This window comes from Pristiophorus japonicus, chromosome 20 (genome assembly GCF_044704955.1).
Source record: "Pristiophorus japonicus isolate sPriJap1 chromosome 20, sPriJap1.hap1, whole genome shotgun sequence".
NCBI classification, from domain to species: domain Eukaryota; kingdom Metazoa; phylum Chordata; class Chondrichthyes; family Pristiophoridae; genus Pristiophorus; species Pristiophorus japonicus.
Genome location: NC_091996.1, coordinates 51,043,635 through 51,068,024, shown reverse-complemented (window position 1 = coordinate 51,068,024; position 24,390 = coordinate 51,043,635). Strand labels below are relative to the sequence as shown.

General features: G+C 43.8%; 1 long non-coding RNA gene across 3 annotated transcripts in view; it reads left to right on the top strand.

Moving 5' to 3' along the window:
* Positions 1-24,026, top strand: part of LOC139232928 (uncharacterized) — a 34,488-nt gene extending 10,462 nt beyond the window's left edge. The window contains exons 3-4 of one of the 3 annotated variants that reach the window (XR_011588106.1): positions 1,455-1,602; positions 8,175-8,833. This is a non-coding gene — a long non-coding RNA (uncharacterized lncRNA). Of the gene's footprint in view, positions 1-1,454; positions 1,603-6,642; positions 8,834-23,740 lie in introns of those variants that run through there. The other 2 variants (XR_011588107.1, XR_011588108.1) reach the window with 2 other exon arrangements.
* The last annotated feature ends 364 nt before the right edge of the window (positions 24,027-24,390 follow it).

Sequence of the window (24,390 nt, the reverse complement as noted above, 5' to 3'; positions counted from 1 at the left end):
TGCCTTTCCTGGCCTTGCCAGTGTTTGCAAACTTTGTATATGCTTAACGTTATTGCTATCTGAAGACATCGCACAACAATGTTAAGTTAAATAAAATGTTTTTAATGTTATTACTAAATTTTTAAAAAATACATCAGTTAAAACCCATGTACCCTCTTCCCCATCCGGACAGTGAAACATTTATAAATAACAGCAACACATTTTATAAATAACAACAATGATTTTTATTAACACACATGCACTGCCTCTCTCCCCCATCACACCCTAACAATGAAAATGTTTTAAATAAACAACTACAATAAGAACAACAGCAACAACATACCTTAAACAATTCAAACACCCACCTAGTTACACACCCAACATTCAACAATGTTTTTTAACATAAACAACAAGAACCCTCCCTCGTTCCCTACATTCGGCCACGCCCCTCCTTTCCTTCCTTCCCACCCCTGTGTCTGTACCCCACTTCAATCCCTGCCCCGACCAACTCCAAGTCGCTTTGCAACAGGGCACCTCGAGCGCTGCTCCGGTGAGAGGGGTGATGCCAGATACATTGATTGGGCAGTTGATAGAGAGGATGTTTCTGAGGAAATGTCCTTTAAGTCAGAAGCAAGACCTTCCTCCTGACTCGCATGTGTCCTTGGGGGTACGGCACCTTGGGGTTCAGTGTCATATTCCGGTACCACTGGCTGCCCGCTTTCAAGCGTCACTGCTATCCGCATCAGCTTCTCGGAGACAATCGCGGACAGAGTGGCAACCTGGCCAGATAATCCGCCCATTGCTTGACGGAGCTCTCTACATAATTCGATGCTTGTCCTGAACAAGTTCACCATGTCCACACTTAGATCCGCCAGTCTTGGAGCAGTCTGACCTCGCTGAACCAACCTCCACGGGGTGGGTGCAGGCATGGAACTGCTCGGGATGCCAAGTTGTAAACTGCTTGGACCTGCTACCTCCTCGGTTGAAGAGTATGTGGCTGCAGGAACACATAAGGAAAGGGTGGCAGGCTTCTCCTCCACATCCTCACTATCCTCAGTGGATAGGAGGACCTGCAGCAGAATGGGCGAGACTCTTGCCTCCTCGCCTCTGGAGCCAACCACAGGAACCTGGGGCACCTGGGCTAGCTGGAACCCATGTGCCAGTGCCTGTACTATCTGGTGACCTAGAAAACATAAATGAGGTAAGTAGAAGAGAAGGGGATGCCAGGGTCTCATGAAAATGTTTACGCTATACAGACATATGGATGGGGAGCAACACTACTGCTATAAATATACTGACGCACATCACATATAATTAACATCATGATAGTACAGAATCCGCATTGCATTACAATGATATTTCATGATCCCACCATTAATTATATAACATTACATCGCATTATATAACATTACATCAATCATATATTATACAGAAATGAATGGCATTAAATTACTTTTATTGTGTTCCTAACACAGATGAGACTGCACACAGGGATGCTGGGATCCCTTGGGACTTCAGGGAATGCGCTCCCTGGTGGTGGAACATGGGAGTGCATGCTTTAGAGATACACGACATCACTCCCCCCCCGACCCCGCCAAAGTCAAAGTGAAAACTATTTACAAGGTGAGGCGGTTGGGAGCCTTTCTTTCCCTGGTGGACCGCCTCGGTCCAAATGTCTGTTCTGATGTGTTGGCTGTGCCCTCGGTGGGCTGGCATGTTGTTGGGCCTGCAGGGCTGCTGGGTGAGCCTGGCCTTGCTGGGCTGTTGGGCGTGATGGGTTCAATTTCCTGGTCCGGGGTGGTGTCATTGATCCATTGGGTGTGTGTTGTGGGCTCGAAAAAGGTGGTGTCTGCTGTGGGTTGTCCAAGTCAGTCTGTGAACCGCAGCCTCGTTTGGTCCAGGTGCTTTTGACAAATTTGTCCATTGTCTAATTTGACGACAAACACCCTACTGCCTTCTTTAGCTAGCACCGTGCCCGCGATCCACTTGGGACCATGTCCATAGTTTAGCACATACACTGGGTCATTCAGATCAATTTCCCGTGACACAGCGACCATCGTTTACATTTTGTTGCTGCCGCCTGCTCTCTACCTGTTCATGCAGGTTGGGGTGAACCAGTGAGAGTCTGGTTTTAAGTGTCCTTTTTATGAGTAGCTCAACCGGGGGCACCCCTGTGAGCAAGTTGGGTCTCGTGCGGTAGCTGAGCAGTACTCGGGACAGGCGAGTTTGGAGTGAGCCTTCTGTGACTCGTTTAAGGCTCTGTTTGATGGTTTGTACTGCCCGCTCTGCCTGCCCATTGGAGGTTAGTTTAAACGGGGCCGAGGTGACATGTTTGATCCCATTGTGGGTCATGAATTCTTTAAATTCGGCACTGCTGAAACATGGCTGTTGTCACTGACCAGTATGTCAGGCAGGCCGTGGGTGGCAAACTTGGCCCTCAGGCTTTCAATGGTGGCGATGGCGGTGCTTCCCGACATTATTTCATATTCAATCCATTTTGAAAAAGCATCCACCACCAGGAACATTTTACCGAGAAATGGGCCCGCATAGTCGACATGGATCCTCGACCATGGTCTGGAGGGCCAGGACTCCAAACTTAGTGGTGCCTCTCTGGGTGCGTTGCTCAACTGAGCACACACGCGGCATTGTCATACACAGGACTCGAAGTCAGAGTCGATAAGGGGCCACCACACGTGGGATCTGGCTATCACTTTCATCTTTACTATACCCGGGTGTGTGCTGTGGAGATCCGAGATGAACGTCTCCCTGCCCTTTTCGGGTAGCACTACGCGGTTATCCCACAACAGGCAGTATGCCTGAATAGGCAGCTCGTTCTTTCGCCGCTGGAACAGCTTGATTAGCTCTTGCATTTCAGCGGGGATGCTGGCCCAGCTCCCATGCAGTGCAGTTTTTTACGAGGGACAGCAGAGGATCTTGGCTGGTCCAAGTCCTAATCTGGCAGGCCGTGACAGGTGATTTATCATTTTCAAATGCTTCCATGACCATCAACAAGTCCACGGGCTGCGTCACCCTCAACAAGTTTGCAGGCTGCACCATTTCCACCCCCATGATGGGCAATGGTAGCCATCTGAGAGCATCTGCACAGTTATCGGTGCCTGGCCTGTGGCGGATGGTATAGTTATACACTGATAGCGCGAGTGCCCACCTTTGTATGCGGGCTGAGGCATTAGTATTTATCCCCTTGTTTTCAGCGAACAGGGATATGAGGGGCTTGTGTTCGGTTTCCAGCTCAAATTTGAGGCCAAACAGGTACTGATGCATTTTCTTTACCCCGAACACACACGCCAATGCCTCTTTCTCAATCATGCTGCAGGCCCTCTCGGCCTTAGACAAGCACCTGGAGGCATAGGCGACAGGTTGCAACTTCCCCGCAACGTTGGCTTGTTATAATACACACCCGACTCCATACGACGACGCATCACATGCTAGCACAAATCTTTTACACGGGTTATACAATACAAGCAGCTTGTTGGAGCATAAAATGTTTCTGGCTTTCTCAAAGGCAAATACTTGGTTTTCTCCCCATTCCCAGTTCTCACCTTTACGCTAAGAGGGTGCTTAACCCCAGTAGGAAGTTACCAAAATAGTTGAGGAGTCCTAGGAAGGACCGCAGCTCCATGATGTTCTATGGCCTGGATGCATTCCTGATAGCCTCTGTCTTGGCTTCTGTGGGCCGAATGCCGTCCGCCGCGATCTTTCTCCCCAAAAACTCCACTTCTATTGCCATGAAGACGCATTTTGACCTCTTCAGCCGCAGCCCTATGCGATCTAGTCGCTGGAGGACCTCCTCCAGGTTTTGTAGGTGCTCGATGGTGTCCCGATCCGTGACCAATATGTCATCCTGAAAAACCACCGTGCGTGGTACCGACTTGAGTAGGCTCTCCATGTTTCTCTGGAAGATCGCTGCAGCCGACCGAATTCCAAACGGGCATTTGTTGTAGATGAACAGTCCCCTTGTGCATGTTGATGCAGGTGAGGCCCTTAGAAGACTCCTCCAGCTCTTGCGCCATGTAAGCTGAAGTCAGGTTGAGCTTGGTGAACGTCTTGCCTCCTGCCAGCGTCGCAAATAAGTCGTCTGCCTTAGGTAGCAGGTATTGGTCCTGTAGCGAGAAACGATTAACAGTTACTTTATAATCGCCACAAATCCTGACCGTGCCATCACTTTTGAGTACTGGAATAATCGGGCTGGCCCACTTGCTGAATTCCACTGGGGAGATGATGCCCTCGCGTTGCAGCTTGTCCAGCTCGATTTTCACTCTCTCCCTCATCATGTGAGGTACCGCTCGCGCCTTGTGGTGAATGGGTCATGCCTCTGGGACCAAGTGGATCCACACCTTTGCCCTGGAAAAGTTTCCAATGCCTGGCTCAAAAAGGGAAGGAAATTTATTAAGAATCTGGGTACATGAGGCCTCATCAACATGTGATAGCACTCGGATGTCATCCCAGTCCCAGCTGATTTTGCCCAGCCAGCTCCTTCCAAGCAGTGTGGGGCCATCGCCCGGGACAATCCAGAGTGGCAGTTTGTGCACCGTGCCCTCGTAGGTGACCTTGACCATGGTGCTGCCCAGGACAGCGATGAGCTCTTTGGTGTATGTTCTCAGTTTCGTGTGGATGGGGCTCAGGGCTGGTCTGAGTGCCTTGTTGCACCACAGCCTCTCAAACATCTTTTTACTCATGATGGATTGACTAGCGCCAGTGTGCAGTTCAATTGCTGCAGGTAAACCATTCAATTTTACATTTAGCATTACACGTCAAAATTGTGTGCACCCTATGTACTTCAGCATGTGCCTCCTCTGTCTGAGGCTTGAAATTGCTTTGATCCACATGGACCGATCTTCCTCTGCCACGTGGTGGTTAGCAGGTTTTGCAGAACTTGCAGCATTGTGCCCCATTGTGCCAACGAGGTGTGAATTGCCTTGCATTCATCCTTTTTTGCGGGCTCTGAGTCATCTGGGTCACCTGAGGCCTGTTGCAGTTGCATACTCATGGTTTCTGCCCTGTACATTTCTGCTCGCAAACACAGTTCCAGTTAATTTATGAATAGTACTAGCACTTGTGTGCTGAGAGATTTGTTTGGTCTTATCACTGGTGGATATAAACGCCTGTGCTATCGCAATAGCCTTACTGAGGGTCGGTGTCTCTACAGTCAAAAGTTTTCATGGGATGGTCTCGTGGCCAATGCCCAGTACAAAAAAGTCTCTGAGTGTCTGCTCCAGGTAGCCATCAAACTCACATTGTCCTGCAAGTCGCTTTAGCTCGGCGATGTAGCTCACCACTTCCTGACCTTCAGATCGCTGGCACGTGTAGAACAGATACCTTGCCATCAGCACGCTATCCCTCGGGTTAAGATGCTCCCGAACCAGTGTATACAGCTCCTCATATGACTTATCTGCGGGTTTCACCGGAGCCAGAAGACTCTTCGTGAGGCTGTAGATCTGTGCCCCGCAGGCCGTGAGGAGGACCGCTCTCCTTATTGCAGCACTTCCTTCTCCGTCCAGCTCGTTGGCTACGAAGTGCTGGTCTAGCTGTTTGACATAGGCTTCCCAGTCCTCACCCTCCGAGAACTTCTCCAGGATGTCCACAGTTATCTGCATCTTTGCGTTGGATTCGTATACTCGTCGCCAGTTATTGTGTTCCTAACACAGATGAGACTACACACAGGGAGGTTAAAGTAACAGTGACCTCAGTCTTTATTAAGACACTCCAGAGTGAGGAACAGTCCTTAGGGGGCTGGCTTGTATACAGTGCTTGCTTTACAGATACACAATAATTTTAAATCACCAATGCTTTATACATTACTCACGTGGTGTGAGAACGGGTGTAGCACCAGCACGGGTGGCCGTCCAGTTGTGGACTCCAACCAAGCCCAATGCCCGCTCTTCCAAATCTGTGAGGCAGCTTATATCTGGTGGGCCGCCATCCGTGCACCGCTGCTCAGCCCTATTTTTCTAAAGCTTCTTCTGCAAAGTTAACAAGAGTGGCATAAGATCATTGCTAAGTACTTTTACAGATAAAACAGGTAGCACATTGCTGACAGATATCATATTATTATTACTATTACACAACACAACACAATACACAGACAATCCACAATTAGTCATCCCATGCTAATTATTGTCACCGTTAACGTTATATGCTATTACACTTCGTATGCATGGTTATATCTACCGTCTGATAACTTGAATAAGATCGAGGTTTGGATTAAACGCATGACACCAAGATTACCAGCCTAGCTACAATACATCAGATCTGCATTTAAATTAATCATTGCATCATTACAATTTATTATATAAATGAATTTAATACTTACTCTGCCGGAACCAACCAGATCGTTCCAGCCCTTGCGGCATTGGTTGGGCTCTTTGACTTCATGCGTGTTAGACAAAATCACCTTGGCAATCTCTGCCCATATACGTCGATAAACCCGGGGTGGTGGCGGGGAGCGTTTTCCACGACCACCCCGGGTCAATTGTGCCCACCGATTCTCTACTTTGGCCTCCTCAGTGAAGCACTTTGTGCGCCTTCATCCTCCCATCTCTCCCGCTTCAGCCAATTACTCCTTCTCCTCACTCAAAACTACATCCTTTTCCATTATCCATTTATTCACTAATATCCATTTTATTTTATTTTATTTTAATCCAGAAATCAAAAAGAAATCACCGAAAACACCTATAAAACCACAAGAATCCCTCACCAGCTTTCTCCGCTATCTCTCACTCTCTTCTGCGCATGTGTAGATGACCCCTAGCCTCCTGAAATGCGGGAAAAGACCGTTGCTATGGAAACCGGACTTGCACGACTGAATACATCGCTAATGCCCACACCGCTACAGCTAACGCCCAAATTAAAAAGTGGAAACTAGCGGGTTTTAAAATGGGTGATATTCCAGCGATCACAAAAAAATATATAATCACTAATGTCGGAAATACCGCCCACTTTTGGGCGATCTGGAGACTAATGCAAAGTCTAGCCCAATTACTTCAATATAGGGGGCATGATTAAATAGTTTGCAGATAATACAAAAATTGGCCGTGCGATTGATAATGAGGAAGAAAGCTGTAGACTGCAGGAAAATATCAATGGACTGGTTAGGTTGGCAGAAAAGTAGAAAATATAATTCAATCCAGAGATGTGTGAGGTAATATATTTGGAGAAGACTAACAAGGCAATAGGATGCACAATAAATGGTAGGATACTGAGAAGTGTAGAGGAAAAGAGAGATCTTAAAGTGCATATCCACAGATCCATGAAGGTAGCAGGGCCAGTAAATAAGGTGGTTAAGAAACCATATGGGATACTTTCCTTTATTAGCTGAGGCATACAATATAAGAGCAGGGAAGTTATGCTTGAACTGTATAAAACATAAGTTAGGGCACAACTAGAGTACTGCATAGAGGAAAGATGTGATTGCACGAGAGAGGGTATAGAGGAGATTAACGAGGATGTTGCCAGGACTGGAGAATTTTAACTATGACGAAAGTTTGGATCCTATAAGATTCCAAAATTCGTGGAAACCCCCCAGTGTTTGGACTCACTGAAAAGGAAATTCAATTTGGGCCTGTTAAACAGAAAGTTTGGGATCCTAAAATGCATATGGAAGAAATCTACGAGTCTTAATCAAGATTGGGATTTTAAAAGGCATGTTTGGGCCTGTGAGGAAAAGCTGCAGAGACAGAGTGGTGGGATCAACCTTTACCTTTAAAATTTGGATATTGTAGCTAATCAGTTTGTCTGGGGGAGCTGTTTAACCATAGTCAGGCTCCCAAAAAACATTAGCATTTAAACAATTAACCATGGAAGAAACATTATCCACCCTACCCACAGGACCCAAATATCACATACATATTCCAACACCTTTTCAACATGCATAAAAATATCTGGCACAGCCCAGACTTCCCAAAGCCAAAGCAGTGCTATCACAATGGACAAGAGTTCATCAGCTCATAAATAAGAAATGTCGCGATCCCAAAGACTATCAATGCCAGATTAAAACATATAATCAAGTTTCAGTTAGCTAGCCCGCCAAAACTTATACAAAGAAAAGCACTTAAAATCAATGGGCAGCAAAACTTAAACAAAAGAAACGTTAGATTTGGCGCGAAGATTAAGCAGTCTCTCAGAGTATAATTGAGAGCCTATCATACCAAGAGAACTATCTTTGCTGACCATCACAGGAAAACTTTTTCTGACCATCACTTTGGAACAACAAGATCAAGATCGAGAGCACAAGACAGGAAAAAACATCGCGGCATCGGAGAAAAGAATTTCAAAAACCAATCAGTGGAATATCAATACCAACTGACTTGGTAACAGTCATCAACCGGACCACCGCGACCGATGAAACCAACCAGGAAAATCAACCACCAAGAAAACCGGGGTCCACGCAAGTTTTCCACTCTACAATTTGTGCCTAGACTATCCAGCGGGTAAAAATTACCTAAAGAAATTAAAACCCTATTGCTAACAAAGGAAATTGGGTACTCGCCAGAGATAAATCCAAAACGCGTCTAACCACATCAGCAGACTCGCCCCAACTGGCTTCAATATGCAGCAAAGGTCTTCTACCACATCCGGGGTACGGCAAGGCAAACCAGCTATAACCAAAGAACCCTGAAACCGCAAAACAGCCCTAGCTGTCAAAGGGAGCATCTGGTGAGCAAGAATCCCTAGAGCCCTAGAGTTTGACTTAGTTAGAGAGTAAGTGGGAGGTGGGAGGTGGGAGGTATTTCTGTTGTGTTTATTATCTGTAATAAAGCATTCCCCATTGTTTAGAAACTTTTTGTAAGATTTTACAGTTTTATTGGAGTGTATTAGTGTTTTTTGCTTTCTTGAATAAAACCCAAACCTTCTTTGTACAAAATAGTTGTCTGCTGCACTTTATCACACCCTGATTAATAAATCCAAGCTTGAAAACCAGGAAGTGGGAGCAACTTGCAACCACACTGGTCAGGAAGGCAAGCTGATAGACCCACCACCCCCTACAATAGGCTGGGGTTGTTTTCTTTGGAACAGAAGAGGCTGAGGGGAGACTTGATTGCAGTGTATAAAATTATGGGGGGCATAGATAGAGTGGATAGAAATGACCTATTATCCCAAGCAGAGAGGTCAATAATCAGAGGCATAGATTTAAGGTAAGGATTAGAGGGGAGCTGCGGAGAACTTTTTTCACCCAGAGGGTGGTGGGGATGTGGAAATCACTGCCTGAAATGATGGTAGAGGCAGAAACGCTCCTCACATTTAAAAAGCACTCGGATGTGCACTTGAAGTGCCATAACCTACAGGGCTACGGACCAAGAGCTGAAAAGTGGAATTAGTCTGGTTAGTTTTTTCGGCCGGCACGGATACGATGGGTCGAATGGACTCCTTTTGTGCCGTAGATTTCTACGATTCTATAATTCTACATCTTGATGCAGGCAGGTGGGACTATGGATTGTACTGAAAGCAAATTTTGGACATCATTGCCTAAGTGTCCAAATCTAGGCTTTTAATTAAAAAATGACCTGTGCTAATCATTCACAATTTAGTAAAAATAATAGAAGCCAAGTTTTGATATGAATCTCGTCCCAGGAGTAGGCCCGTTATATTTTAGTCCAGGCCTGACTAATTGGGTACCGCTCGAGGTTCTGAAGTGTGTAGAAATGTTGATTTTAGTCAACAATCTTTTGTCTGCTTTAGTTTACGTCTTGTGTTTTCATTCATAATAGTGGATGTTCTCTAATCACAGCTGTAGTTACTATTTGGGAACGCTTGATAATGTGATTATTCTGATTTGCATCGCCTAAATTGTATATTGATCATTTATTATAAAAAATGTTTGTAATACCTCACTGCCCCAGCCTATGGGCTCAAAATTGGTCAGGAGTTGTTCTGTTTTTTTTGGAGCAACTTGATTTTTTTTGGAGTATCTTCAATTTGCGCCAGTGTAAGTGAGTTAGTTATGATTTTTTTAGTTTAGTTTAGTTTTTTTCAAAAGGGGGTGTTACCAGCCACCTACGCCCGTTTTGGCCATTTAGATCACCTAGTTACTCCAAACTAACTTAGGCCAGCGTATGTGGCCACTTGTGGCCGTACAGAAAACCCTTGAGGAGAGTTAAGAAATCAATGCAGGTAAGTACATCAGAGGCCAGCAGAACTTAATGACTTGACTAACGAATGTGAATAGGATCAAAAACCAAACAGGACATCACATGACAAACTTCGCAAAGTTAATTTACTATATAACAGAAGCATTCATGGAAGCTTAAACTACAGAAATAAAAGAAGTAAAGAGACAAAACAGAGTTACATAATTTTTTCAAAATATCCAAATAAAAAATAGAGGTACCTCCTGCTCGTAATTCTTATGTTCTTATGTTCTCCCAGCCGCCTAAGCTCGCCCACCATCATCCAGCCTCTTTCAAACAACCTTACCGCCTGGGGTCGGAGATCAGACCCTCCAGGATCAGAACAGCACCTTGGGTCAGAGATCGGACATGTCTGAGGATCAGATCTTCCCTAGAGGTCGGGGATCGGACCGCCCATGGGATCAGAACCCCCTACCCCCATGGGGTCGTTAATCGAACCCACCCTGCGGTTCAGAATTCCCCCCTCACCCCGGGGATCAAACCCCCCCCCCCCCTCCCGGGATCAAAACTCTCCCCCGCCCCAGGATCAAAACTCCCCCCCGCACCCCCATCCCCACCGCCCAGGCTTGGGCCCCACACCAACCTGCTTGTTGTGGCCTTCTAGCCTGGGAAGGCAGTGGGCTGGCCTGTGCTGGAGGTGACTCGGCCTGGGATAGGGACAGCACGCACACAGAGGCTGGGGGCAGGAGCTACTGCGCATGCGCGCACACTCCAACAAGCATGTGGCGAGCTGCCTTAACTGTTTCTGGCGCAGGGCCCTAGCTCCACCCCCCCGCAATTGAATGACCACGCTGCGCCAAGCCCTGGGAGATGCAACACCGCAGTTAGAATCGGGCATCCCAGAGTACTTAAGGAGGTGGCCTTGGAAATAGCGGATGCATTGATAGTCATTTTCCAACATTCCATAGACTCTGGAGCAGTTCCTATGGAGTGGAGGGTAGGCAATGTAACCCCACTTTTTAAAAATGGAGGGAGAGAGAAAACAGGGAATTATAGACCTGTCAGCCTGACATCGGTCGTGGGTAAAATGATGGAATCAATTATTAAGGATGTCATAGCAGCGCATTTGGAAAGAGGTGACATGATAGGTCCAAGTCAGCATGGATTTGTGAAAGGGAAATCATGCTTGACAAATCTTCTGGAATTTTTTGAGGAGAACGGACAAGGGAGAAGCAGTTGAAGTGCTGTATTTGGACTTTCAGAAGGCTTTCGACAAGGTCCCACACAAGAGATTAATGTGCAAAGTTAAAGCACATGGGATTGGGGGTAGTGTGCTGATGTGGATTGAGAACTGGTTGGCAGACAGGCAGCAAAGAGTAGGAGTAAATGGGTACTTTTCAGAATGGCAGGCAGTGACTAGTGGGGTACCGCAAGGTTCTGTGCTGGGGCCCCAGCTGTTTACACTGTACATTAATGATTTAGACGAGGGGATTAAATGTAGTATCTCCAAATTTGCGGATGACACTAAGTTGGGTGGCAGTGTGAGCTGTGAGGAGGATGCTATGAGGCTGCAGAGTGACTTGGATAGGTTAGGTGAGTGGACAAATGCATGGCAGATGAAGTATAATGTGGATAAATGAGATTATCCACTTTGGTGGTAAAAACAGAGAGACAGACTATTATCTGAATGGTGACAGATTAGGAAAAGGGGAGGTGCAACGAGACCTGGGTGTCATGGTACATCAGTCATTGAAGGTTGGCATATAGGTGCAACAGGCGGTTAAGAAAGCAAATGGCATGTTGGCCTTCATAACGAGGGGATTTGAGTACAGAGGCAGGGAGGTGTTGCTACAGTTGTACAGGGCCTTGGTGAGGCCACACGTGGAGTATTGTATACAGTTTTGGTCTCCTAACTTGAGGAAGGACGTTCTTGCTATTGAGGGAGTGCAGCGAAGATTCACCAGACTGATTCCCGGAATGGTGGGACTGACCTATCAAGAAAGACTGGATCAACTGGGCTTGTATTCACTGGAGTTCTGAAGAATGAGAGGGGACCTCATAGAAACGTTTAAAATTCTGACGGGTTTAGACAGGTTAGATGCAGGAAGAATGTTCCCAATGTTGGGGAAGTCCAGAACCAGGGGTCACGGTCTAAGGATAAGGGGTAAGCCATTTAGGACCGAGATGAGGAGAAACTTCTTCACCCAGAGAGTGGTGAACCTGTGGAATTCTCTACCACAGAAAGTTGTTGAGGCCAATTCACTAAATATATTCAAAAAGGAGTTAGATGTAGTCCTTATTACTAGGGGGATCAAGGGGTATGGCGAGAAAGCAGGAATGGGGTACTGAAGTTGCATGTTCAGCCATGAACATTGAATGGCAGTGCAGGCTCGAAGGGCCAAATGGCCTACTCCTGCACCTATTTTCTATGTTTCTGTGACATTTTATCGGTGCCCTTTTCAGCCCTCAAATCCAATTTTGAACCCTATATTTCCAGTGCCGATTACCGTTGAGTTGTCCTTGCTTGAAATTGCACATCTGTTGCTGAAACCTGGCTATGATATCAATTCCCCTGCATCTCAGTACAATGCTGATGCCCGATGCCTCGGCTCACACAGTGTTCACATCAGGGAGTTGTGAGACATCTTCTAGTGCCTGTGGATCCATGCATGAACCGCTACCCACATGGGAGAAAAAAACAACAACCAGTTACATATCTATAGTGCTCCTTACAAAGCAACAGAGATCTGTGTGCTGCACGAGGCAGTAGCGAATGAGCGGAAACTCAGCAGCAAGGAGAAAAATGGGAAGAGGGTCGGGGGTGCGGGGTGGGGATGGGGGGACCCGAATGTTCAAGTGTCAAAGAGGACTGTCTTGTCGAGGTTTTTAAAGGCAGGGAGGTGACATGGCAGAGATGCTGAGGGAGGATGCACCTGATGGCTATTGCATGATGGCTGAAGGAGGGGAGGGAACTGAGAGAAAAAATACAAATAAATAATTACACAGGGAGCAGTTGAGAGCAAAGGTGCAAAATGTTTATAATTTGTTGTGCAAATTTAGCCTTCTCAAAGGTGTACCAACCATTGGATGAAGGAATGGGATAATTGTGTTCTTTTGTACATGACAAATATTTGATATTCTGGGTGAGAATAGTTGGGGAATAAAAGTTATGTGGCGTTTCATATTCTACCGTGTCACTTTATCTAACTCAAGCACCATCATTTCCTGTCAACGTTCTGATTTCTTTGGATCTGTTCATATCTCCGGCGAGATGAGATAAAAGAGCCAGCATAATTTACTGCTTCAGAAATCTGTCTCACCCAGCATTCATTGTGTTCTAAGCAGCCTGGATAAGCAATATCAGCATTTTAATGTCTGTTGGCTACCAGCGAGGGAGTCTGAATTTGTCTTGTAAAAATCTGGGAAAGGTTGTCTCTTGTCTCCTTACCATTGAAATTTCTCTGCTGATGTATTGCCATTCTGAATGGCAATACATGGAGCACTGTCTCCCCCACATGGCAGCAACTACTGAGAGCTATAAATGCATTATTGCACTCTGAGGGGGGGAAGGGGAGCAGGAAGTTAAGACTTTACAATACTCAGTGGGGGGTAATATGTTAACAAACACTAGATTTAGTGAACTTTCATTTGAAAAACACGACGCATGAAGTAACAAAGGAGCATGCTGGAAGTGTTAGTAAACCAAATAGGCTAGCATTATATAGAAGGTTAGACTGTAGTAGTAGTAAGGGTTAAATGGGATTAAATCAGTCTCCAGACACAGAGAGATGCAGGGACCAGCAGTTAGGTATGAGATGATGCGAGAGTGAAATTTTAATTACTGGACGAGCACCAGCATTTCTGAGAACCTAGAGGGAGTGTGGAAGGAGAATGGGTCTCTCTGTGATAAATATCTGAGAAGCTAAGTGAAACCTATTAAGGACAGACATAGTCACTCATGGATGCAGAATGTCTGGAGAACAATGAATAGATAGTATTACTAATAAGCACATAGCAGGAAAGGATCCATGGATCTGCTGAGATGCTGTAACCATGCATACTTAATCGCACGTAGTTGTGTTTCTACTAACTGCATGTAGTAGAAACACATTTATGTACTAACCACATGCTTACCTTACCTGATTAACCATATAAATGTCCTGCACACATTAGGAACTCTACTTAGTTTTGCAAAGTCTACCTAGTCCAGCATGACCGGTCTGGAGGACATAACTTACGAACCCCTGATGAGTTTTTCACCTGTGAGTAATTATTTGTACCAAACTCATGAGCAATACATGTAATGGGTTGTATAAGCCTGTTCATTAATAACAATTATTAATCAGATGTCTCTATCGCTTGAGTCCACGTGCCTGCATTATCCCGGAAGGATCGTGAGTATCCTAAACCCTACACATGTCAGTAACTACATGAGCTATTTAAATATGACTTTATTACAGTTACAGAGACAAACCTTACCACTTTTCTTCAACTTGTATTATCTAAATCAAAACTAGTTTAAAATATATTACCAAAATCAGATCATCCAATACCAAATTATGTTGTTTGAAACCTTTAGTTACTAAAGTTCCTTTATAGTATTCAGAAAAAAACAAAATAGTACATCTGTAGAACACATTCTCAATATATGTCCAGGGATAACCATTAATGCCGAAAATATATTTTGATGTTAACTGAATAAGTTGAAGCCTGATGCTGACTTGACAACAAAATTGCTACCGTGACTCTCACTGAATTTAACACCATTGCCTATCTCGCTCTTTTGAAAGAATTCTCTTTTTGAAAGCACATTATTTTTAAATCAGCCATGTGCAGCAGCAGTTTGAACTTACAAAGTATCTTCAATGTAGCAAACAGACTCAAAGTACTTAACAACCCTTGGACAAGAGTGAGTGGAAGTGACCGAATGAATGGTCAAAGAGGTAGGCATTCGAGGAGGCTTTTGATGGTCTGAAGAAATGGAGCGGTTGAGTAAAGGATTGTCGGAGTATAGGGGCTAGATTTATGAATGCTCTGCTATGGATTGTGGAGTTGAAACAGAGGGTATACACTTCAGACCAGGCTAAGAAGAGCAGGGGATGAGAGCTAGGATCATGGAGGAAATTGGGAAAAGAATAAGATGGTGTAAAGCTAGGGTGGATCTTGTAAACGGGGTTCAGGATCTAAAATAAATACTGTGGATGGCAACAAAGACCAGATTGATAGGTCAGTGGAAACTAATTTGATTTAAGATGTGGGTGGCAGAATTCTGTCTGAGCTTGTCCAAGATGGACCTGGAGAGGCCAGCAAGGAGAGTATTATATAGTCATTATGACCTCACAAACACACAGACTCCAAGGTGGCTGTTAACTGCAGGAACATGTCAGGTGACCTGTTCTTTTTATTATATACAGTAATGGCTGCATTACTACAGTAGTCCATGAGGTGGAGCAGTACTCTGCCAGGTGGATCTATATATTGCACTTCTCCCTCCTATTATAACAAACAATCATCATACATAACTTGCATGGTTATACATAACAAAAGATAACGACTTATTTTGCCATATTTACAAATCAAACTTACCCACCAATTTTCTGTTTTGAAGAGAATACCTTCACATTCGAACAGGACTTTCCAAACATGGTGTTGCATTTAGACTCATTCTAGGCTGATCTTGAGGAAAGTTTTTGTCCAAAGGATGCCCTTGATTTATATTTGAACTCTCTTCAACTTCAGATTGTTTGTCTGCCTGACTCAGACTCAAACTAAAATTCTGGCTTTGTCTTGAAGTGGTTTCCAGTACATTTGATGTAGGATTTGCTACTGGTACTCTACTTGTAACAAAACTATCTGATGAGTCAGAAATAATCGAATAATTCCAACTTTCAACTCCTTCCACATTTATATGTAAAATATGATCAATATGAACAAACCTAACCTGTCCATGATCAAACATCTTGATCAAATACGTGCGAGGACCACATATCTTCACCACTCTTCCTGGTAACCACATTAACCATTTATGGTGATGGTTCTTCACTCTCACCTTCTGATTTAATTTCTCACTTCTCTCTCTTACTCCACCTCTATCATGATTCTCTTTCTGTACGTCATAATGAACTAACATGGTACTCTCTACCAACTGGCTTTTAAACACCTTGAATGCTGTGTCACATTCTTCTGACCACTTCCAATCGACCTGTTTTTTCAACAGTTCATTCAATGGCTGTAACACTGTAGCCAAATTTGGTAGGAACTTCCCATAATAGTTCAAAAGATCCAAAAATGATCAAAGTTCAGTGACATTCTAGGGAGTGGATGCATTTCTAATTGTATCCAGCTTTCCCTTGATTGGATATAAGCGATATCTGTCTACTCTGAGCCCTAAGTACTGCACTGAGTGTTGAAATAACTCACACTTGCATACAGTCACTCATACTCTGTGCTTCTCTAGCTGTTTGAGCACTTCATTCAATATATTATTATTGGTTTGGTGCTGAAATTAGTATATCATCTAAATAACATATGCATCATCATCATCATAGGCAGTCCTTCAAAATCGAGGAAGACTCCAAAAGTGAGTTCTCAGGTGACTGAACAGTCCAATACGGGAATTACAGTCTCTGTCACAGGTGGGACAGACAGTCATTGGAGGAAAGGGTGGGTTGGGAGTCTAGTTTGTTGCACGCTCCTTCTGTTGCCTGTGATGTTTTCTACAGGCTCTCGGCGACAAGACTCGAGCTCAGCGCCCTCCCGGATGCTCTTCTTCCACTTAGGGCGGTCTTTGGCCAGGGACTCCCAGGTGTTGGTGGGGATGTTGCACTTTATCAAGGCGTCCTTGAAACATTTCCTCTGCCCACCTGGGGCTTGCTTGCCATGTAAGAGTTCTGACTAGAGCGCTTGCTTTGGGAGTCTTTTGTTGAGCATGCGAACAATGTGGCCCACCCAACGGAGCTGGTCGAGTCTGGTCAATGCTTCAATGCTGCGGATGTTGGCCTGATTGAGAACACTGACATCGTTGCGGCTATCCTCCCAGGGGATTTGCAGGATCTTGCCTATGCATCTTTGGTGGTATTTCTCCAGCGATTTGAGGTATCTACTGTATATTTTCCACATCCCTAAGCCATACTGGAGGGCGGGTACCACTACAGCCCTGTAGACCAAAAGCTTGGTGCCAGATTTGAGGGCCTGATCTTCGAACACTCTCATCCTCAGGCAGCCGAAGGCTGCGCTGGTGCACTGGAGGCAGTGTTGAACCTCGACGTCGATGTCTGCCCTTGCTGATAATAGGCTCCCGAGGTATGGAAAGTGGTCCACGTTGTCCAGAGCTGTGCCGTGGATCTTGATGACTGGGGGGGCAGTGCTGTGTGGTGGGGTCAGGTTGGTGGAGGACTTTTGTCTTACGGATGTTTAGCGTAAGGCCCATGCTTTTGTACGCCTCAGTGAAGATGTTGATGATGACTTCGAATTCAGCCTCTGAACCCCTTCAATACCTTGTAAAATCTGGTACATCACCCCTTGAAATATGGCAGAGGCGGAACGCAATACAAATGGCAACCTATTAAATTGATTTACGTCTAGATGAGTATTTATTGTCAAGCATGACTTGGACTCCTCATCTAGCTCAAGTTGTAAGTAGGCATTTGTAAGATCCAACTTTGAGAAGATCTGACCACCTGTCAGTGTTATGAACAATCTTCTACATTTGGCAATGTCTTGAGGAGATTAACCTCTCGAACCTCATTTACGGTTAGTTTATAATCACCACACAATCTTACCTGACCATCTGACATAGGTATAACAACAATGAGTGTAGCCCAATTACATAGATCTATCTCCGAGATAATGTTCTCAGTCTCTAGTCTTTTGAGTTCTTGCTCAACTTTCTCCTTGAATGCATTATGATATGGGACATGGCTTGCAGTAAATTGGTCTAGCGTCCTTTTGTACCCTGGCAATCGCCTTGAAACCTTGGATTGGACTGCCTGTTTCGCAGAACACTTTCAAATACTTCTTGATGACATCATCCTTTGATGCAAATCTCATTTAAATGCGAAAAATCTCACTTTAATCCAGCTTCAGTGATCCCAACCAATTTCTTCCTAGTAAGGCAGGCTTGTCTCCTGCCATTACTAGAGAGGCAAGCTCTGAAATTGATCCTTGTATTTCACCGATATGGTGATACGACCTACCACAGGAATGTTCTCTCCTGAGCAGCCTCGCAGCTCAATCTTGGATTTCTCCAATGAGAAATCACGCAATTTGTCGAGATATAGCGATTCGGGTACTACGCTCATGGATGCACCAGTGTCGATTTCCATGGGTATCTTGGTTCCTGCAACATCTACTTGGATGATGATACTTTTCGAATTGCTGTTAGATACCATTGTGCTCCTGATGACGTGTATCTCTTCATCCTGCTGCTTTTCTTCCATGCTATGTAATCTCTGGGAATCTCTACTTATAACCTTGAAAGTTGGTTTACTCTTCATTTGGCATGCCTTTGCAAGATGCACAGTTTTCATGCAGAAGAAACACTCTGCCTTCAAATATGAACAACTTTGAGCACTGTGTTGTCCCAGGCACCAATAACATGACTTCAATGTATTGTTATTTTTGCCAGTTGCTGACGCCTTGTGGCTCAACTGCCTTGTAATTTTAACCTGCAGGTGATTTACCTCGGTTGTCTGACGGCTGGAAATGGTGCAAAATTCCTGGGAGTATTGGTCGACCATGACCATCGACATAGATGTCTGATAAGCTAAATCAAAAGACAAGTTCGGAGTTGTCAACAATGTCTTCCTGATTACCCTATTTTTCATCCCACAAACAAAGCATTCACGCAAGGCTCGGTCCTGAAAGTTTCCGAAATGACAGTGAATAGATAGCTTCTTTAATGCTCCAATATATTCACTGATACTTTCGTCGGTTAACTGATCTCGTATTCCGAAACGATAACTTTCAGCAATTTCCAGGGGCTCAGGATTGTAATGCTGTTCTAACTTGCTTAGAATCTTCATAAGCATACTTTTCAGGGTTTCAAACACCTCGGGCCTGCTTCAGTCAAGAAAATAGCCTGCTTTCTTTCCAACACCACCCGGATATGATTTTCATCATCGGAGACTTCGATGATACAATTCGCGGTGAAAACATTTCTAGCCACTCCACATACACTGCGAAAGTCTCACGGATGTGATGGAATTCACCCAAGAGCCCTATTATTTCCATAGGGGCGGCCATCTGAACTCTGGCAGTTCAGCCAACTGTGTTTGTAATTCACCTTGGATTTTTAGCTGTTCTGCAAACAAAGGACCTCGCTACCCTCTCTGTTGTTGGGCTGGAATCATCAACCAACAAAAATTTCAGGGAGGGAATCCAATTATCCCCTCTTTCATCGCCAATGTTATATATTCTTTATGACCTCACAACACACAGACTCCAAGATGGCTGTTAACGACAGGAAGTTGTCAGGTGACCTTTTCTTTTTATTTTTACAGCAATGGCTTCATTACCACAGTAGTCCAATAGATGGAGCAGTAGTCCACTAGGTGGATCTATATATTACAGAGAGCATTGGTGAAGATTTGCGAGGAGATAACAGAGGCATGGTTGCGGCAGAAAGATAGGGATGGAGGAAACTGATAATTTTGCTCCATTATGAAAGCTATCTTTGAGGCGAAGCAGGTAGAGGTCCCACCTTGCCAGATATGCAGCCCAATCAGGGAGAGGACAGAAAGCCGATTCCAATAATATGACTTTTAGAAAGAGGACAATTGGTGTTGAAAAGCAATTAACTATATTCACAATTATGATGAGGTCATCGTTCATTTTTCAAAGCTCCAAGTCAAAAATGCTGATTTGTTGTCATAATTGTGTACCTTGTGAGCTTGATGCAATTGTCTCGGCCTATGGTTGGCGACATTGCGGTTTTTAACACAAATCATCGTGGAACGCTGTTTTTTAAGAACAGGTGTATTTTGTGGCCAAGTTTACCCCCTCAAAAAATGGCGCAATTTTTATTCTTATTTATTCACTATTTTGTCGTTATTTATCAAATAAAGACAGGCTGGGGAATTTCTAGCCCATAGTCTCATCATCATAGATTACATTTTTGTATTGAAAACTCCAATGTTTGGTTGGTTAATGATCTGCAATGAGTGGACATAAGTTTTGAGATTATCATTCTCAAATTTCTTTCAGTTTCTCTCCTAGTCAATCTAACACCAATTATTGATTATGTCTTCCAATTTTTCTTCCAATTGATGATGCCTTGCACTTAAACCTTGACTCAGTGGTAGCACTCTCGTCTCTGAGTCAGAAGGTTGTGGGTTCATGCCACGCTGCAGAGACTTGAGCACATATTCTAGACTGACACCTCAGTGCAATACTGAGGGGGTGCTATCATGTCAGTGGTGCCACCTTTCAGATGAGACAGTAAAGTGAGACGTAAAATACATTACAACAGTAACTACACTTCAAAAGTACTTCATTGGTTGTAAAGTACTTGGGGACGTCTGGTGGTCATGAAAGGCGTATATAAATTCAAGTCTTTTTTTTCTTTTCTTTCTTTAAATATAGCACAGCTCTATTCGAAAAAGAGCAGGGAATTTTGCCCACTCACCTAAAACACCTAAAACAGATGATCTGGTCAATTATTTAATTTATTTTTGTGGGAGCTTGCTGTGCACAAAATGGCTAACCCCTTTCCTACGTTACGACAGTGACTACTCTTCAAAAGTAGTTACTTGGCTGTAAAGCGCTATTGGGGCGTCCTGATGTCATGAAGGGCGCTATATGAAGCTAAGTCTTTCTTTCTTTTCCCTTTATCTGTATTGAACGTAGTACCATCTGTGAATGTCACCAGCTTGTACTGTACCCGAATCAAGCTCATTCATGCACATTAGAAAGAATATGGGCCTAATACTGATTCATGGAGAATTCCAATAAGTACGTCATACCACCCTCACATTAATTCCCTTACTAGGACCTGCTGATTCCAATTCCCTTGTGCACCTTCATGTTTTGCCTTACACTGGTAATGCTGGCTTTCTTGAGGGACTTAATCAAAGACCATATTAGATCTTTTGAACATCTACTTGGTATATCACTTCATCAAAAAAAAAGCCAATAAGGTTGGTCAAGCTGGATCATTCAATTCTGAAACTCTATTGATTGACTTTCACTAGTTTATTTTCATATGTGTAATCCTCAAATTTGTTGCTGATGAGTAGTTCCATTATTTTGCTAACTAATGTTATAAGACTCATGGGTCTGTGTTTAGCTGGCTTTGTTTTGTCACTATTTTTGAGTTTAGGTGTTACCCTGGTTTATTACCAGTCCAGCAGGAGCTCCTCTATATTAGTAAACTCCTTGATGATTACGATGAGTAGATTTTGTCTCATCTCACTTAACATTCTGGGTTGTATACATCCACCCCTGGGAATTCCTTGGCTTTTGAGTCTGTGTAGGACCTCCAAGCAAATGCTGGTGAACAATACAATAGTCAGTCCATTTCAAGGTAATTTTTTGTAAGTGAAATGCCTTGAGCTGTATAAATGTAAGTCTTTGGGGGAGAAATTGGGGAGCATCTCATTTGGGGCATTAAATTTTAAAAGTTTGAAAAATTAGCGCCAGGTTCTAATGTTTTTAAACTTAAAAGAAATTCAGCATTAGCACTCTAGGAAAGAAATGGAGCACTAAATCAAGCACTCCACTTCCTTCCTGGAGCACAAGAGGCAGCAGGTGAGGCGGTAGGTGTGCTGCACTGCTGCATGGGAAGGCTCCTTCTCTCCCTTAAAGGGAAGCGTCATCTGGCAGGCTCTGCAAAAAAAAACTTATCTCTCCCTGACGGCAGCTGTAATCCCACCCGATCAGCCTGATTCACTCAAGCAGAGTGCCGGGCTGATCGATCGCGGCCAAAGAAGACCGACCAACCAGAAAGCTGAAAGAGTGAAGTAAGTTTTTTTTTTACTTACCTTGGCCACCTCGCCTTTAAGTATCGCCCCTGAAGCACCCAGCCTCTCAATGGATGCCTCCGGCAGCTACCGGTGTTTGCGCCCGCCAATGCTGCAGGGCACACAACCCAAGTTCGGGTCCGGGGTGCTACCGGGGCAATACGCATGGCGATGACATCACGATCTGCGGGAGAAGAAGATAGTGGCACAACGCTGCACAGCCGCCGCAAATGTCCCGCTGAATATGGCAGGAGTCGATGTTGTCAACACACCCGGTTAACATCCGGTTAACGTATCCCCCCCCACCACCCCCCCCAACACCCAGAGGCAGTACGGGAGGCACTAAGGAGGCCAATTTCTAAGCTTTTTTCTTTCATGACTGTTTCTAAGTCTTGTGTGTTTAAAGCAATATAACAATAAGAATTTAAATCTGTAATTTTGGAGACTCAAGTTATTATAGAATAACAGATTGGGAAGATTTGTATCATAAATTAAGGATTTAAATCCACCCTAATTCGAAAATGCGTGGAATTTCAGGTGAATCCAAATGTCTTGAATTTAGATTGTGATTTATGCATGTAGTTGTTTTATGTTAATCGGGTGTTAATCAAATCCCATTAGCGCTGCATGTCTACTGTGTTCAAAATACATGAATATATTTAGTGCTAAGAGTCAACAAAACCTAACTATCATTAACATTTGTGGATGCTGGAGTTTAGTTCTCAATCAGTGCCGTCTCATTCACAATTGTTAAATGGGTTGTTGCACTGAAGGTTTGTAATGAAGGTCTGACCAAACAAGGTTCAAGTATTCAGTTTCATCTTGAATATTTATCATATTCTGCCACCGGACACAGTCCAATAATCAAGTGATTGAACACTTGCCGCCCATGACCCGGCTGCTGTGAGATTGAGTCCTGCGGCTACCTGTCACTTAGTTCAGCCTCACTTAACGCTTGTCAGTGCCTCCTGGCTTATCCTAGAGCAATCTACGGTCCAGACCTTCCCATCTGGCATTCGTTTCACGGTGCCAATTGGTCATGAAGAGAAAATGAATAAGTCAAAAATGTTTTTTTTTCCATTAACAATCTCCTTTCTCCACTCCACTTATTGTGACTTTGTGAAATTTCTCTGGTAAATATTTTATCACGCAACACTGGGAAATGCAAATGAAACATGGTCTTTGTTCTAATTATTATCACAATTTAAATAGACGTTAAAGAAACTGTTTACACAGACAACATGCAAAGTTGTTATCAGAGCCTCTGCTCAGCATTCACTTAACAACCCATCCCAGTCTCAGAAAAAACCCACATAACTTTTACTTAAAAGCAAGTTAATTTTCTATTTATGGTGCAGTCCTTATGAGCTTGTGACAGATGTTCACTGAAATCTTTTCATGCTCAGAACATTATTTCCATTACAATCTAAGACCACATGCTTCTTTATTGGAAAGGCTGTATCAGGAAATGTGGTTTTTATTTCTAGTATATTGAGCTGCCTGAATCTGTAGCTTTTTTTGGATTACTTTGTCATCAAAAAGATTACTATTTGGAGAGACATTTTGTTTTAGTCTGGATCAAATGAAATGTGCCTTTCCTAAAGATGTAGCCTTGTTTTGTAGCTTTGATACTGATGCAGTATGTTTCTTGTGGAGTGCTCTAAAAAAATTTCACCGACTGAAATGCATAATCTTGCACTTATTCCTTTATCTTCACAGCAGCACTCAGAGGACACCAAATGGGCGTGAAATCTGTGGACATGAGATGATTCAAATTAATTTTCACTAAAGTAAAGACAACAAAGAGGTTTCTGTTTTACAATCAGAAACAGGATAATGAACAGTCAGCAATATCTTACAAATCTTAATTCATTGTTTAAAGTGTGTGTCAAACCACAACAAATTATGCCTTTGTCAAGCTTTATATTGCATGTGTGCCTTATCATCCTGAAACTTTTCTCTTACTTAATAACAAACATCTCATTAAAAGTGTGTATAATACTCATGAATGTTTTAACTAACATGTCGTTTCACAGCTTTGCATAATAAAGTGGCTTTAGTAAACAACATACAAGGTTAGAGGTGCTTAACAAGCCCTGAAGTACGAGTCCAAATCTGAGCCATTATATAAGAGATTATAAATTTGAAATGTACCTAATATAAAGAGCATAAATGGTGGGCTGCACGCGAAAGTAATGAGAGGAAAAGTTGCTAAAGCTGTAACAAAACATATGGGAGCCTAGGTTTTATAAAAGGGGCATAGAAAAGCAAAGAGGTAATGTTTAACCTAATGATTGTCGATTAGTCTGCAGTTGAAATTGTGTCCAGTTTTGGACAGCTGAATTTCAGAGGAATGTGAAGGTCATGGA